At 34.0% G+C, this 12,062-nt stretch overlaps 1 long non-coding RNA gene across 1 annotated transcript; it reads left to right on the forward strand.

The window, feature by feature from the left end:
- Positions 1-765: 765 nt before the first annotated feature.
- On the forward strand, positions 766-7,118 carry LOC129145215 (uncharacterized). The gene is made up of 3 exons (XR_008550438.1): positions 766-946; positions 3,380-3,774; positions 6,525-7,118. It is a non-coding gene; the product is annotated as an uncharacterized LOC129145215 (long non-coding RNA).
- The last annotated feature ends 4,944 nt before the right edge of the window (positions 7,119-12,062 follow it).

Raw genomic sequence — 12,062 nt, forward strand, 5'->3', positions numbered from 1 at the left:
CTTTTATATCGTCTTACCAAATATCCTTCTTTTAACAGTTTGTTTCTTTGCAAAGGAAAAAAAAAAAAGCAAAAATAAAAACTAGAAAATATTTTATCCCATGCTTGCTGTTTTAGTTTTTCTATTGTAAGTATGATTATCTATCTGCGAAAGGAGGAAACTTGTATTGGTAAAATGTCTCGTGAGGTTTGGCAAGTTTACATTTTAGCTTTCTTTACTTGGTTTATCTTTCGCATTTCCTATAATATATGTCTTTTTTTCCTGGCTGTGCACTTAGCAGTCTTCTCAGGTCTAATTTGTGTCCACTGGGAGCAGTTTGTTTGCTTGGTTTTGAGGTTGACACTTCTCTTTGGAAACTTACCATATGTTTTTACAATATATATTATACCAAGTTGCTGTTTTTTCAGTACATATTTTTATATGTGGGGGTTAACTAGAGCAAAATGAACAGATTAAATTATATTTGTCATAGTCTGGCTTAATTTTCACTTGAACTCATTTCAAGCTAAATGTTTCATCCCCATTCATCTTTATTCATTCAACTGTATCCCATGGATGTTTGCCATTGAAACACCTGGTAGTTTTCCCTCTTTGGCAGATTCTTGGACTCGTCCTGGCTTTTCTAGTGCTTTGGTAAAATTAAGGCCATTATTTTTCTCTAAGGTGAGGAGGGTTTGGGGGTAAATTTAATGTAACTGATTTCCTTGCCAAAGATATACTATGGGTTTGAGAGGCAAATTTCATAACTACAACCTCCCTCCAGGGTCCCCTGCTTGTTATGGATGTAAATCTTCACAGCGTATTTTGCGGACTTAAAAGGTGGAAGCAACAGACAGTCATTGCCAAAAGCACCATGAAAAAAGCAATGCTTCCAAAGACTGTCTCACCGGTAACAAAGACTTTCAGAAGACTCAAAACATGACCTATGGAAGGCAACGGAAAACCTGTAAGTAACTGCTGGGTGCATTCACTAGGTGTGTCATTTAGCAGCTAAAGAATTATGAATTTCAGCCATACTTTATTTTCACCAAATACAAACATCATGTTACTTTTTTTTAATTAATTTTTTGTTTGTTTGTTTTTATTTATTTATACAAGCACTGGGCACAGAAGCGCAGGAGGGTGAGAGAATTCACCAGAGCCAGAGCAGGGATTAGAGCAGGCAGAAGGACTGAAGTCCACTGCTGAGGGGAGCAGCGGGCGGCAGGAGAGGTCTGTGCGCCATGAGGGACCCTCCTCTGGTGGCCGGGGGAGCAGCCGGGGATCGAACCGGCGCTGCAGAGGCTGCGGGCAGCTTCGCAACCCAGCTTCGCAACCCAGCGCTCAACCACTGCGCCACCGGGGAGGCCCATCATGTTAATTTTTGTCCTTCTGATCCATGTCTGTTTCAAGCTGTCTGTGCTATACACTTGCAGAACTGCTTTGTATGGTTTTATCAATTCTACTGATAAGCCTTATTGCAATTTAAATGATGGACTGAGCACAATAATAATAGAACAAACCTACCAGCCTTCTCTCTGCATTGCCTGCAGCTGGGATGTCCTACACTGACACACAGCTGAATTCCCTATCAGAAGTAGCCTTGACCTCAATACAGATTAGTTCTTTCTGGGTAAAGATTTCACACCAAATAGAGAAAGACAAGAGCAAATTACAACAGGTTTTTTAAATTGTTCCTGCAACCACAATATAATATGTTCAGTGTGGGAGCATTGTTAATGATGCATACATTTTCCCAACCACATCCACTCATTGATCAAAACCACTGTCAGTAGCATTATTTTTAAAAATAAAGATCGCACACAGAGGCACATGCATGTATGCTGTTCATAACACTCTGTATTTAAATAAACATTAAATGTGGAAGGGAATTTTCCTAATTAATAAAATATGTACTCAGGGAGTTCAAAGAGACATTCTGCTGTCTACCGAGTCTAAGTGACCTCATCTAAAAAAGATAATACCAGTTAACAAAAGTCTAGATTCAGGGCCTCCCTGGTGGCACAAGGGGTTAAACACAGCACTGTGAAGCTACCCACAGCCTCTGCAGCATGGGTTCAATCTCCGGCCCTCTAGGGAGCTACCCACATTGCGCAGCAGACCTCTCCGGTCTCGCCCACTGCTCCCCTCAGCAGTGTATTTCCGTCGATCTGCCTATTCTGCTGCCCACTCTGTCTCTGGTGTATCCTCTCACCCCCCGTGCCTCTGGCCTGTACCCCAGTTCTTGTATGCACAAATAAATCTTTTTTAAAAAGTTTAGATTCAGAGCTATTTCCACAATTCTGTGAAATCAGTTGATTCAGTGACATAAAGATCTATCAAACTTTCGTTTGGCATATGAATATAATAAATATACTTTATCAATTTAATCTAAAGAAAAAATATTTTAAAAATATAGGCAAACATCTATGTGAATTATTGTGTTTTGTGCCATTTCCCATTTAAATTATTTTTTAGATAATTTTTTTTTCACTGTGGGAGCATACTTCTAGAGTACTTTTCTTTAAAAGAAATTATGTGGTCAAGAATATCATCATTTGTGTTACAGCCCTAAGATAGTTCAATGATTTTTGTCCAACTATGATCTACTAGCTCCAACTTAGAGTTGCAGGGTTCCACTAAAATTTGATTCAAATTTTATTTTAAATAGATCCTAAATTTAGTGTAATTTAAATATAGCTTGTATAAAATCATACACAGGGTAATATATACAAATATATATATATGGGTTCACATGTCTGCATATTCACTAAATATTTAACTTGTTAACAAATTAGCCATTAAAAATACAATAGACATTCCATTTACATTTGATTTAATTAACTAATAATTTAATTACCTGATATTTTAAGTCAATTTGTTTAGATAACTTTTGAGATTTGAGTGATAAACTTTTATTTGTAAATGGAGCTCTGATTTTAAATAATTTTAAAACCCTTTTCTCCTTTTGCTAACTCATATCACTCAACAGAAGAACATATATTCCACAGAACTTTGAAAAAGCAAAATGGAAAATTTTTTGTAACATTGTTTGTTAGTAGGTTTTGTTGTCTTTAGTTTGGTGAAGGTTGGCTGCTGAGCCAGAGATAAACAAAAAGAAAAGTCACATAAAATCACACAGTTGGGATAAACTGGATATATAATGAAATTCAAGTTATTCATGCATTGGCTGTAGGCTCAGATATAAACTTTAAATGCAATATTCCTTTAAATATTCCCCAAAATATATTTAGATCACCTAAAAGATCTTACTCAATAAAGTCTAATGAGAAAAAGAAACACTCAATTTAAATCTGCTAGCACAATAGGGACACAGCACTCAAATGAAGCTGAGCTTTCTTAATTTTATTCTCAACATTAAACCCATTTTTGTTTACAGATATGTACCTTTCAAAATACTTCTAATTTCTTTCTCTCTGCCTGATAAATAGTACTATTATATAATTTTCAATACAAGATTGCAATCGGCCACGTGCACTACAAGACTCTTGAGGTCAGATTAAAAGTACAGTGATACTGTTAGGAGAAACCCTTGAAAAAGAAAATGCAGGAGAGCCTGCCTTACTGGACAACCATCACATTGCAATGCACTAGTGAAGAAGAGAGAGGAACGATGTCGTGAATGTTCTAGAGGGCGTTCAAACTAAGGAAGGCCTGAGAAGACCATCAGGAGTTCATGAGCCAAAATCAGCCTCTGAGGTCCCTCAGGAACAGCTTGCCTGAGTATCCCTACGTGGCTCAGTCACTAGCATGGACCCATCCATGGGAAACAAGGTGAGTTCAATGCTGGAAGCAGGAACCTTTACACTATTACATCCGCTTTATTAATTGTCCTGATTGTCATCAATATGACATTTAGAAAATACCCTTCAACCTTACATACTAAATAGGATCAAACTTGCATGACTTACTTGACTAAGTAGGACCAATCTTTCAGAGGAAGAGCAGAGTTCAAGAACCCGGGAGACATCTCACAGCACAGTGGAGCACACGAAATAATGTCACAATATTAACAGTAATATTACACTCCACTGGCAGATCAGCCTGCCTAACTAACACCCTCTTCCTTTCCTTTAAAATCATGGAGAAGCACAAGCACATTGACAGAAAGTCCCTTCATTTTGAAGCAGGAGGTCACCACATAGTTAATGCAATCAAATATCAGGGCTACTCTTTAGGAAGGAGAAAGTCAAAGAATAAAAACAATGCTAACTGGATGCAATTAGATTTTACTGATTTTATTTTGATTTTATATGAATATCATCTTCTGTTCAGATTTGAAAAATACTGTTTTGAATTTCAGCCTTTAACCTTCCAGTTTTTTGTTTGTTTGTTTGCGAATTATGTTAACACTAATTTGCAACACAATATCTCATTCAGAGTTGAATCATCTTTTCAAATGTATGTTCCCACACCATGCCCTCAGTAAGACACTGAGTCCTCCACCATAATCCACTGGACACCCTCCATTTTTGAATAAACAAATGTCTTTTGGCATTTGTTGCTGTTAAGAAAACTTAATTGGTGCAACATATATTACTCAAAGATAAGCAAACAAAAATGCTTAATATTGATGAATAACGCAGAGACCTACAGTAACATCCTTTGATATTTTCTTACAATATTTTCCTTCACTGTTTTAAAGAAACAGTAACATGAAGCTACTAACCCATGAGAAATTGATCTTCCTTACTTTAATGTAATTAGTTCTTAATTCCTTCTCTAGTTTCTCTGGATCTGCTTAAGTTTTGAAACCAATTCAAAGCAAAGTTTTAATTATTACAACATGTAACTTAATGGGAGTTCTTTAGCATTTCACTGCAAACACCTAACAAATCCCTTTCACCCTCATCCTCTGATGTCTGTGTTTAATTTTCAACTTTCTAAAACCAGGCATGCATTTGCCACGGAGCATAGAAGTAAGGTAATCACTGTTACCCATTAACACACATCCTGGACCTGCCATGTTGGAACTCAGGAGAAAGAAATCAAATCTACCTTCACAGACCTTGGAGGTGGCAGTCACTGGTTATCCACTGAGGTTATTTGATCCATTTAACCAGCACATTCCCCTTCTCTCATTCCACACAATATTTTATTTGGTCATAATGCAAAAATTCAGCACATCAAGCCTAAGTGTTTTACAAACTGAGAACCAGATCTTGTGGTTCTGTGAGATAAATAACTTGTCTTTTAGGTCTGATTCAGGTACCTTTCAAGGTATTATAATTCCTTTGGGTCATGAGGGTCTGATAAATTACAGCTGTACATTAACTGGGAAGGTAGCAACAGAGAAAAAAATTATATTCTCTAAATGTATATAAAGTGGTTTGCAAACAAGGGAAGATTTAATTCATTTTTCTCCCTCAGTGGCTAATCTCTTGTTACAAAGCTAAAGTCAGTCTCTAGTTTCATCCCTTAAAAAAAAATGTGAATACAAATTTAGCTGGGTATAGGATCTACCCCAGGAATGGCATGTTAATTAGGAGTTGACAAATTGATTCCAATAGTCTTCTAAGTGAGTATTTGCTTTAGGGAAATTCTTTTCTTTATTAAAAAAAAAAAAAAGAAATGTTTCTAAGAGCTAGATTAATATGTATGTTTTCACAGAATCAGTCTCTAATGAATCCAGTTGTAAGTTAACATTAGTTAAATCAAAACTTTCCAAATCTCAATTCTGAAGATATAACTTCATCTCTTTTTTAATCTGTTTTTTAATAAAGGGCATAGTAAAAATATTAATATTTGGAATTATTCAAAACAGTATAAAACTTACATTTGAGAAAAAAGGTCACTAAGTCACACATGTTATTGCATTTAAACCAAAGCATGTAGGAAAGTGTTTGAGCTCAATGATAAAGTAAATATTTATTATAATATATATATTTGTTATGACTCACACAATTGCCAGAATCCCAAGTTATTCCTGTCTTACCTCTTTGTCATAGCTTCTGCCTTCTCCCTTGTCCTCCAATCCAACATAGTAAGTTTCCATTTCCTTACAGCTCTTAAAGAAATTAAAAGAAACTATCATTCAAAATGATGTGTGAATTTTATTGATAGGATAGCAGGAGATATCATGGAGATATTAAATTAGTGACTTCAGGGGATATTATGCATCCATCTTAAATGCAAGGATGTAATAATCATAAAATTTCCAGGACTAGTACTAAAAGACAGGTTAGTAAGGAAATAAAAGGAAATGTACATTTGTAAAGTAACTCAAATGAGCCAGATATCATACTAGGCATTTAACTACTCACTAGCACTGAAGTTTATGAAAGTACATCTCATAATTTTGGATTAAAAAAAAAAAGGTGAGATCTAGATAAATTTGACTTAAATTGCCTGAATTTATCATAGAAAAGAGAAGTTTTCTGAACTTAAGTTGTGCAGGCCTTAAAAATGTGTCTTTCCTACTACCACACAATTACCGCTCCTAAGAAGAAGTTAGTGATCCACAAAACCATTACAAAATTGGAAATGTATGTTCTAATTTATGCTGCTTTTTTTTTTTTTCACAGAATTCCCTAATGGACAGAATAATGAACTAACAACCTAGACTTCAATATGGCCAGATGCTATTATATACAATTACAAAATCTCTTATTATATCAAATAATAAAAAATAGAATGTCAATCAGTTATTTCAAACTGCTCTCATCTTTAAATCCTATTATGTACACATGTACTAAAATGTAATTTCTGATACCAATCATGATCATGAATCAATAGCTGAAACCACTCTTATAGGCCTCGTATACCTCAATATCTACTCTAAAGGATGAACAGTGATACTGTGAGTTTAGGAAAGCAGACCACCACCACAATTCCAGTATCTGTTCATTTACTAGCTTCTAATATCTTTTTAATATGTAAATGGAGCTCTCTGGGCTTACATTCTTTTTTTTATATAAATTTATTCTTAATAGAATCAATTGAATAGAACTAATGTTTAAATACCCATAAGAATGAATTTGATGGTTCATGGGTAAATTGGTGGTGGGAATTTTATGGGGACTACACAAGAGAGGAGAAATCAAACAATGTACAAAAATGAACAATGATGTAAATTATGTATGCATACATATAAATATTTTTAAAAAGAATGAATTCGGTTGTCTCTTATTTAAAAAAAATAGATTCCTTAGCATCCCCAAAGGAAAATTATGATTCAGTTCTTTGGGATAAATTCAAGATGATTTATATGTTTCACATTATTCTAGTTGGTCCTTACTGTCACACAGTCACAGTTGCAGGAAACTCAGCCTTAGAATCACTGCAAAGTTATTGGAAAATCCGACTAGGTTATTTATAGTATGAGGCATGGAAAGGAAAAAGAACATTGATGCCCAGAGGAAGTTCCCATCTAGCAGAGTGGAGAATATAGAAGCCTTAAAAGATACATTAATATGCATGGAACATATGGCAAATTAAGGGCATAGCCAAAGGAGATGAATATTGGAATCCATGGGTGAAAGACGTGACCACAGACCATTGTGGTCAGGGAAGATCTACTTTGTTCAACGAGCCATAAACCAAATTGTTTCTAAAGTATGGAACCATGAAATTCTGAAGTGAATTCACCAAAACAATGGTTCCATGTAGCTTCCAAGGATCACAGGGAAGAGCTGTGGAAGATAAGTTTGCTGCTTATGTCTTTTCTCTGTCCATTGCATTTGGAGTATTTTGTGCCTCCTGATCCTTCCCTTTCAACTTGTTCAGGCATTCAAGGAACCTCAGAAACTTTTTTTTAATCAATATTTTACCATTTTTTTTTAAATAAGGAAACATTGGTTTATAACACTGTATTCAAAATCTTGCTCTCAGGAAATTTGCTTGATATTCTTAAATTTTCACTCACTTTCCATTGTAATATTTTATTTTACCTTTTTAAATCACCTCTGCATGCAAACAAAATTTACAAAATTGTACTTAGAGAGATAATCTAATGTCCTGAGGAATTTGAAAGGGCTTTTCTTTTGCATCTATAAATATTTTCACACAAAAAAGCATTTATATGAACCTATCAACTCATGTCATTTCATAACTAAGTTCTAGCATTTGATTTGGCTTTTTTGGAGTTTCTGCACACCCTATATCAATTAATTGATAAAGACTTATTGTAAATTTCTCAAAAACTAACTTATGTTGGGTATTGTTGGATAATACAGAGTGCATAATTTATTCTGAAAACATTCATATGTTTACTTTGGGTTTATTTCATTCCAAAACACAATCACAATACATCTTGAGGCTTAAAAATCCTTAGTTTTTACATCATTCTAAATGATCAATTTTAAAAAATATGTGTACATCTTTATGCACTTTAAAGATGTGTGTTGTTAAACACAGATGCCACAAGAACCCAGGAAATAAATACTTGCCTAAAAAAACAGTGAGTAGCTTTGTCACAGTTTGTATCTATTTTGATTCTTGTTTCAACAGATGAAAAAAATTAGAATCAGAAAAGGTAGGCAGTTTGCTCTAGTTAAAAATGATAATAATTGGGACACAGTGCAAGAAAATCAATCTCATATGAAAATCTATACTTTTTCTATACCATCATAACCCCAATGAGGAGTCAAAACAATATCCACAATTGCAAACATATATAGCACAAACCTAAAGTTAAAAATGTAGCTGAATGAATAAATGATGAGTAGCTCATATTAGTTTATACAGATAAGAACATACATATACATAAATACAAACTGCATATGTAAACTCTTAAAATATACACATATTTGGGGGCAATGATAATTGGTGGCAAGCCAGTAGTTAACATAATGTCCTTTTGACAATATTCAGTCAGAAATGCAAAGCTATCTGCATAGTGTAAACATATTCCAACACAATAAAAACAGTTGTGTGTAAGCACCTTTAACCTTTCTTATCAGTAAATTAAATCTTAATTTTACCAATGCCCACCAGGGGGTGCTGGCACATCGACAAGGAGAGAAAACATCGTCCACTCATGTCAAATAAAATACTAACAATTAACCCTCTTTGTAAGAATCTGTTTCTGTCCATAGTATTTAAAGAACAGAAGTTATTCACACATGTTGGCTCAGGATCAAGATCCTTGAAAAAAAAATTTAGAATTGCAAGTCAACTGAAGTTTTTGCATTTTCATATTTTTTATGGAAGTACTTGAACTCAAAGATGTATTTCGATGAAACAACTTTCACATAAAGTGATTTTTACCAAACTAATTGTTAAATTCACATGGTTTGTAACAATTCAACCTTCTTAAGTTTCATATTAAATTTCCAAAATGTCATTTGTGCTGAATTATCTATATAAAATTATACATAAATCACTAAGAAAGATAGTTGGAACCAAATTCTGCCATTTTTTAATAACTTGGGAGGTAAAATTTTACAAGTTGCTTTTAATCAAATAAAAGACTAAGTTAAAAATTGGAACATCATTTAATGACATTGACTGAAAATAACAAAGACAACTGAATTATTTCTATCTTAAAATGGTCAATTCAATGAAATACAACAAGTTGTTAGGTATTTTTGGTACAAGACAATCTCAAAATGAACTGAACATTCTTGGGGGGGAAAGCATTTTAATGGTAAAAATTGGATGCAAATTTAAGATCTTCAATAGAAACAATCTCCTTCCTCTCTTCATCAAAGATGCTTTTACCCTTGGAATTCAAACCATTCAACCATAAGGAAAATCTATAGTCTTCCATTTGTGGGCAAAAGCTATTTGGCTGCAACATCCCTTATTCAAGCATTTCCAAGTTTGGTTCAGTTGATCTGGAGTGCAAAGTACACTCAGAAACTGTGTCCTTGATTTTAAAGACAATCTTCCCAAACAGAAGGAAAATATTCTTTGTTACAAAGTCCTTGAGAAGTTCATCTCTCCTTTTTAATAGTCGTCCTTGAAAATGTTTGAGAAATGACAAAACCTGTTAATTAAGACCATCACTAGGCTCATCAGGGGGGAGGTAAGGGCTTTATAATTCTAATACTATCTCCAAATGCTTATGGGATTAAATGTCCATTTGGGATTTATCCTTCAACATATCATAACTCTCTTTTTTCAAGCTTACCTGTATGTCCAGTCAATCTTACTATGTTAGATGCAATAGTATATTGACCTTTCTGTCATTAGTCTTATTGCCTTCATTTATTCACAATTGTCTCTCACGTCTAAAGAGATACTCTACTTACTAATAATCAAGTACTTAATGAGGGCATTTGAATTCACTCAATTCAGATCCTACAAATCTCATAGACTTTAATCATATATTTTACCCTTCATTCAGAGGAGTCATATGAAATATTCAATCCTATTATCATATGCAAATGTCTTGATTCTATGACATGATAATCAATCAACAAATATTTATCAAGTGCTTTGACACAGAGAAGAAATGATTCTGCCTTTTCATCTTACCTTGTCTTCACCCTTCCCAACTTCAAAGATTTTAGGTGCAAATTTGGCAAAGACTGGCAGTAGATTATATAATCTTAGCTTCACCATCAGGTGAGATTTATAATCACATTTTAATCTCATGTTCAGGGTACAGTATGCCAAGGATGAATTATAGCTCTGCCTTTATTTTATCTGAATTGTCAACAGCATTGGGCAGTATCCATTTTCTATTTCATATGTCCTTTTTTTTCTTATGATTTCCCAAATTCCATGCTTGTATTTTTTTCCTTTAATTCATGAACTATTCCTCAGTTTATTTTACATCCTTATTTATTGCTTTCTCTACTTCTCAAGCTAGAAATGACTCCTTTGAGTAACTTGAAGCCATGTCCATGTCTTTAAAAATGTATTCAAGTATAATTAAAGTTTGGTACACAAACTTTACATATTTGAACCATGCAGTCATTAACCTGCCAATGCTATCAACATAATGGGCTCTTCATCACATTAAAAAGTTCCTATTGATACTGCCCTTGTAGAAATTGCAATCTAATGACAAATGAGTATATGTCACATGAGAGGAAGCATTGAACAATGATCACTAATGAGTGGTAAATAATGATACTGATAAGTGGTATAGAAATTCAGAGAAGGGAGAAATTATGCAAGATGATTACAAATAGTTTCATCAATACTTATTCCAAGCATCTATTTGCAGTATTTTTCTCTCTGCATTTTATTTGATTATTGGTATTATTTTTTATCTTATACTTTCTCCAGATATTAATATAAAACATGTAGTGTTTTCTAGGTTTGGATTCCTTTGGGTTTTATATATGGATACCATTTCTTTCCTCTCCATTGGCTGCTTAATCATTCCTCGTGCAAAATAATCTTGACCTTTTTATTCTACAGGTTGTCACCATATAAAATAATTTCAGAGTTAGAAGGGATCTTAGATCCCTTTCTGCAAACTTCAATAGACTGTGCAAGTCTATCTCCCCTTTTCTATTTTACCAATTAAGGTTTGTGTGTCTTTTATTTATATTAGTGGCCCAAGCAGGAATAAAGATGACTTTTATTTACTTTTGAAACAACTTAGACGTGACTCCTTATGGCAGTGACTGAAAAATGATTCCTTGACTCATGTAAGTTCAGTTGACTTTTCATGTTTTAGATGTTTAAGCACAAATTATGACCTTGTCTTTTCTTTATTTCCCTTGTATTTAGTTATCAGATAAAAGAAAGTCCAAAGTTAAATTTGAACTTCTAATAGACAGCAAATAATTTTATGACAAGTATGTCCAAACTTTGCATGAGACACACTATATTTATTTTTAAGTTTTTTCTTGTTTGTTTTTCCCTAAATATGTCATTTCCTTGACTTGTTCCCAGATAGTCTGTCTTCTTTAACCTACCCTCACCCAAATCCCCCAGATTAGCAACCAAAGAATGAAAGAAAGACTACTTCTTTTCCATGGTGTATCAGATTGTTCTTATTGGACCAAGTTGAATCATAACCTTCAAACAATGACCATGACCCAGAGGATAAAACACACTGCTCTGTATCTGGATCACAGCCCAGCTCCACAAATGAGAGAGGGCATCAGTATGTCAGGCTCAACAAACCACATTTACTGAGAGTCAGCAAGGAGCTTTTGCCA

The sequence above is a fragment of the Talpa occidentalis genome, unplaced genomic scaffold (genome assembly GCF_014898055.3).
Source record: "Talpa occidentalis isolate TD23 unplaced genomic scaffold, MPIMG_talOcc4v2.1 talOcc4.11, whole genome shotgun sequence".
Classification (NCBI taxonomy): Eukaryota; Metazoa; Chordata; class Mammalia; order Eulipotyphla; family Talpidae; genus Talpa; species Talpa occidentalis.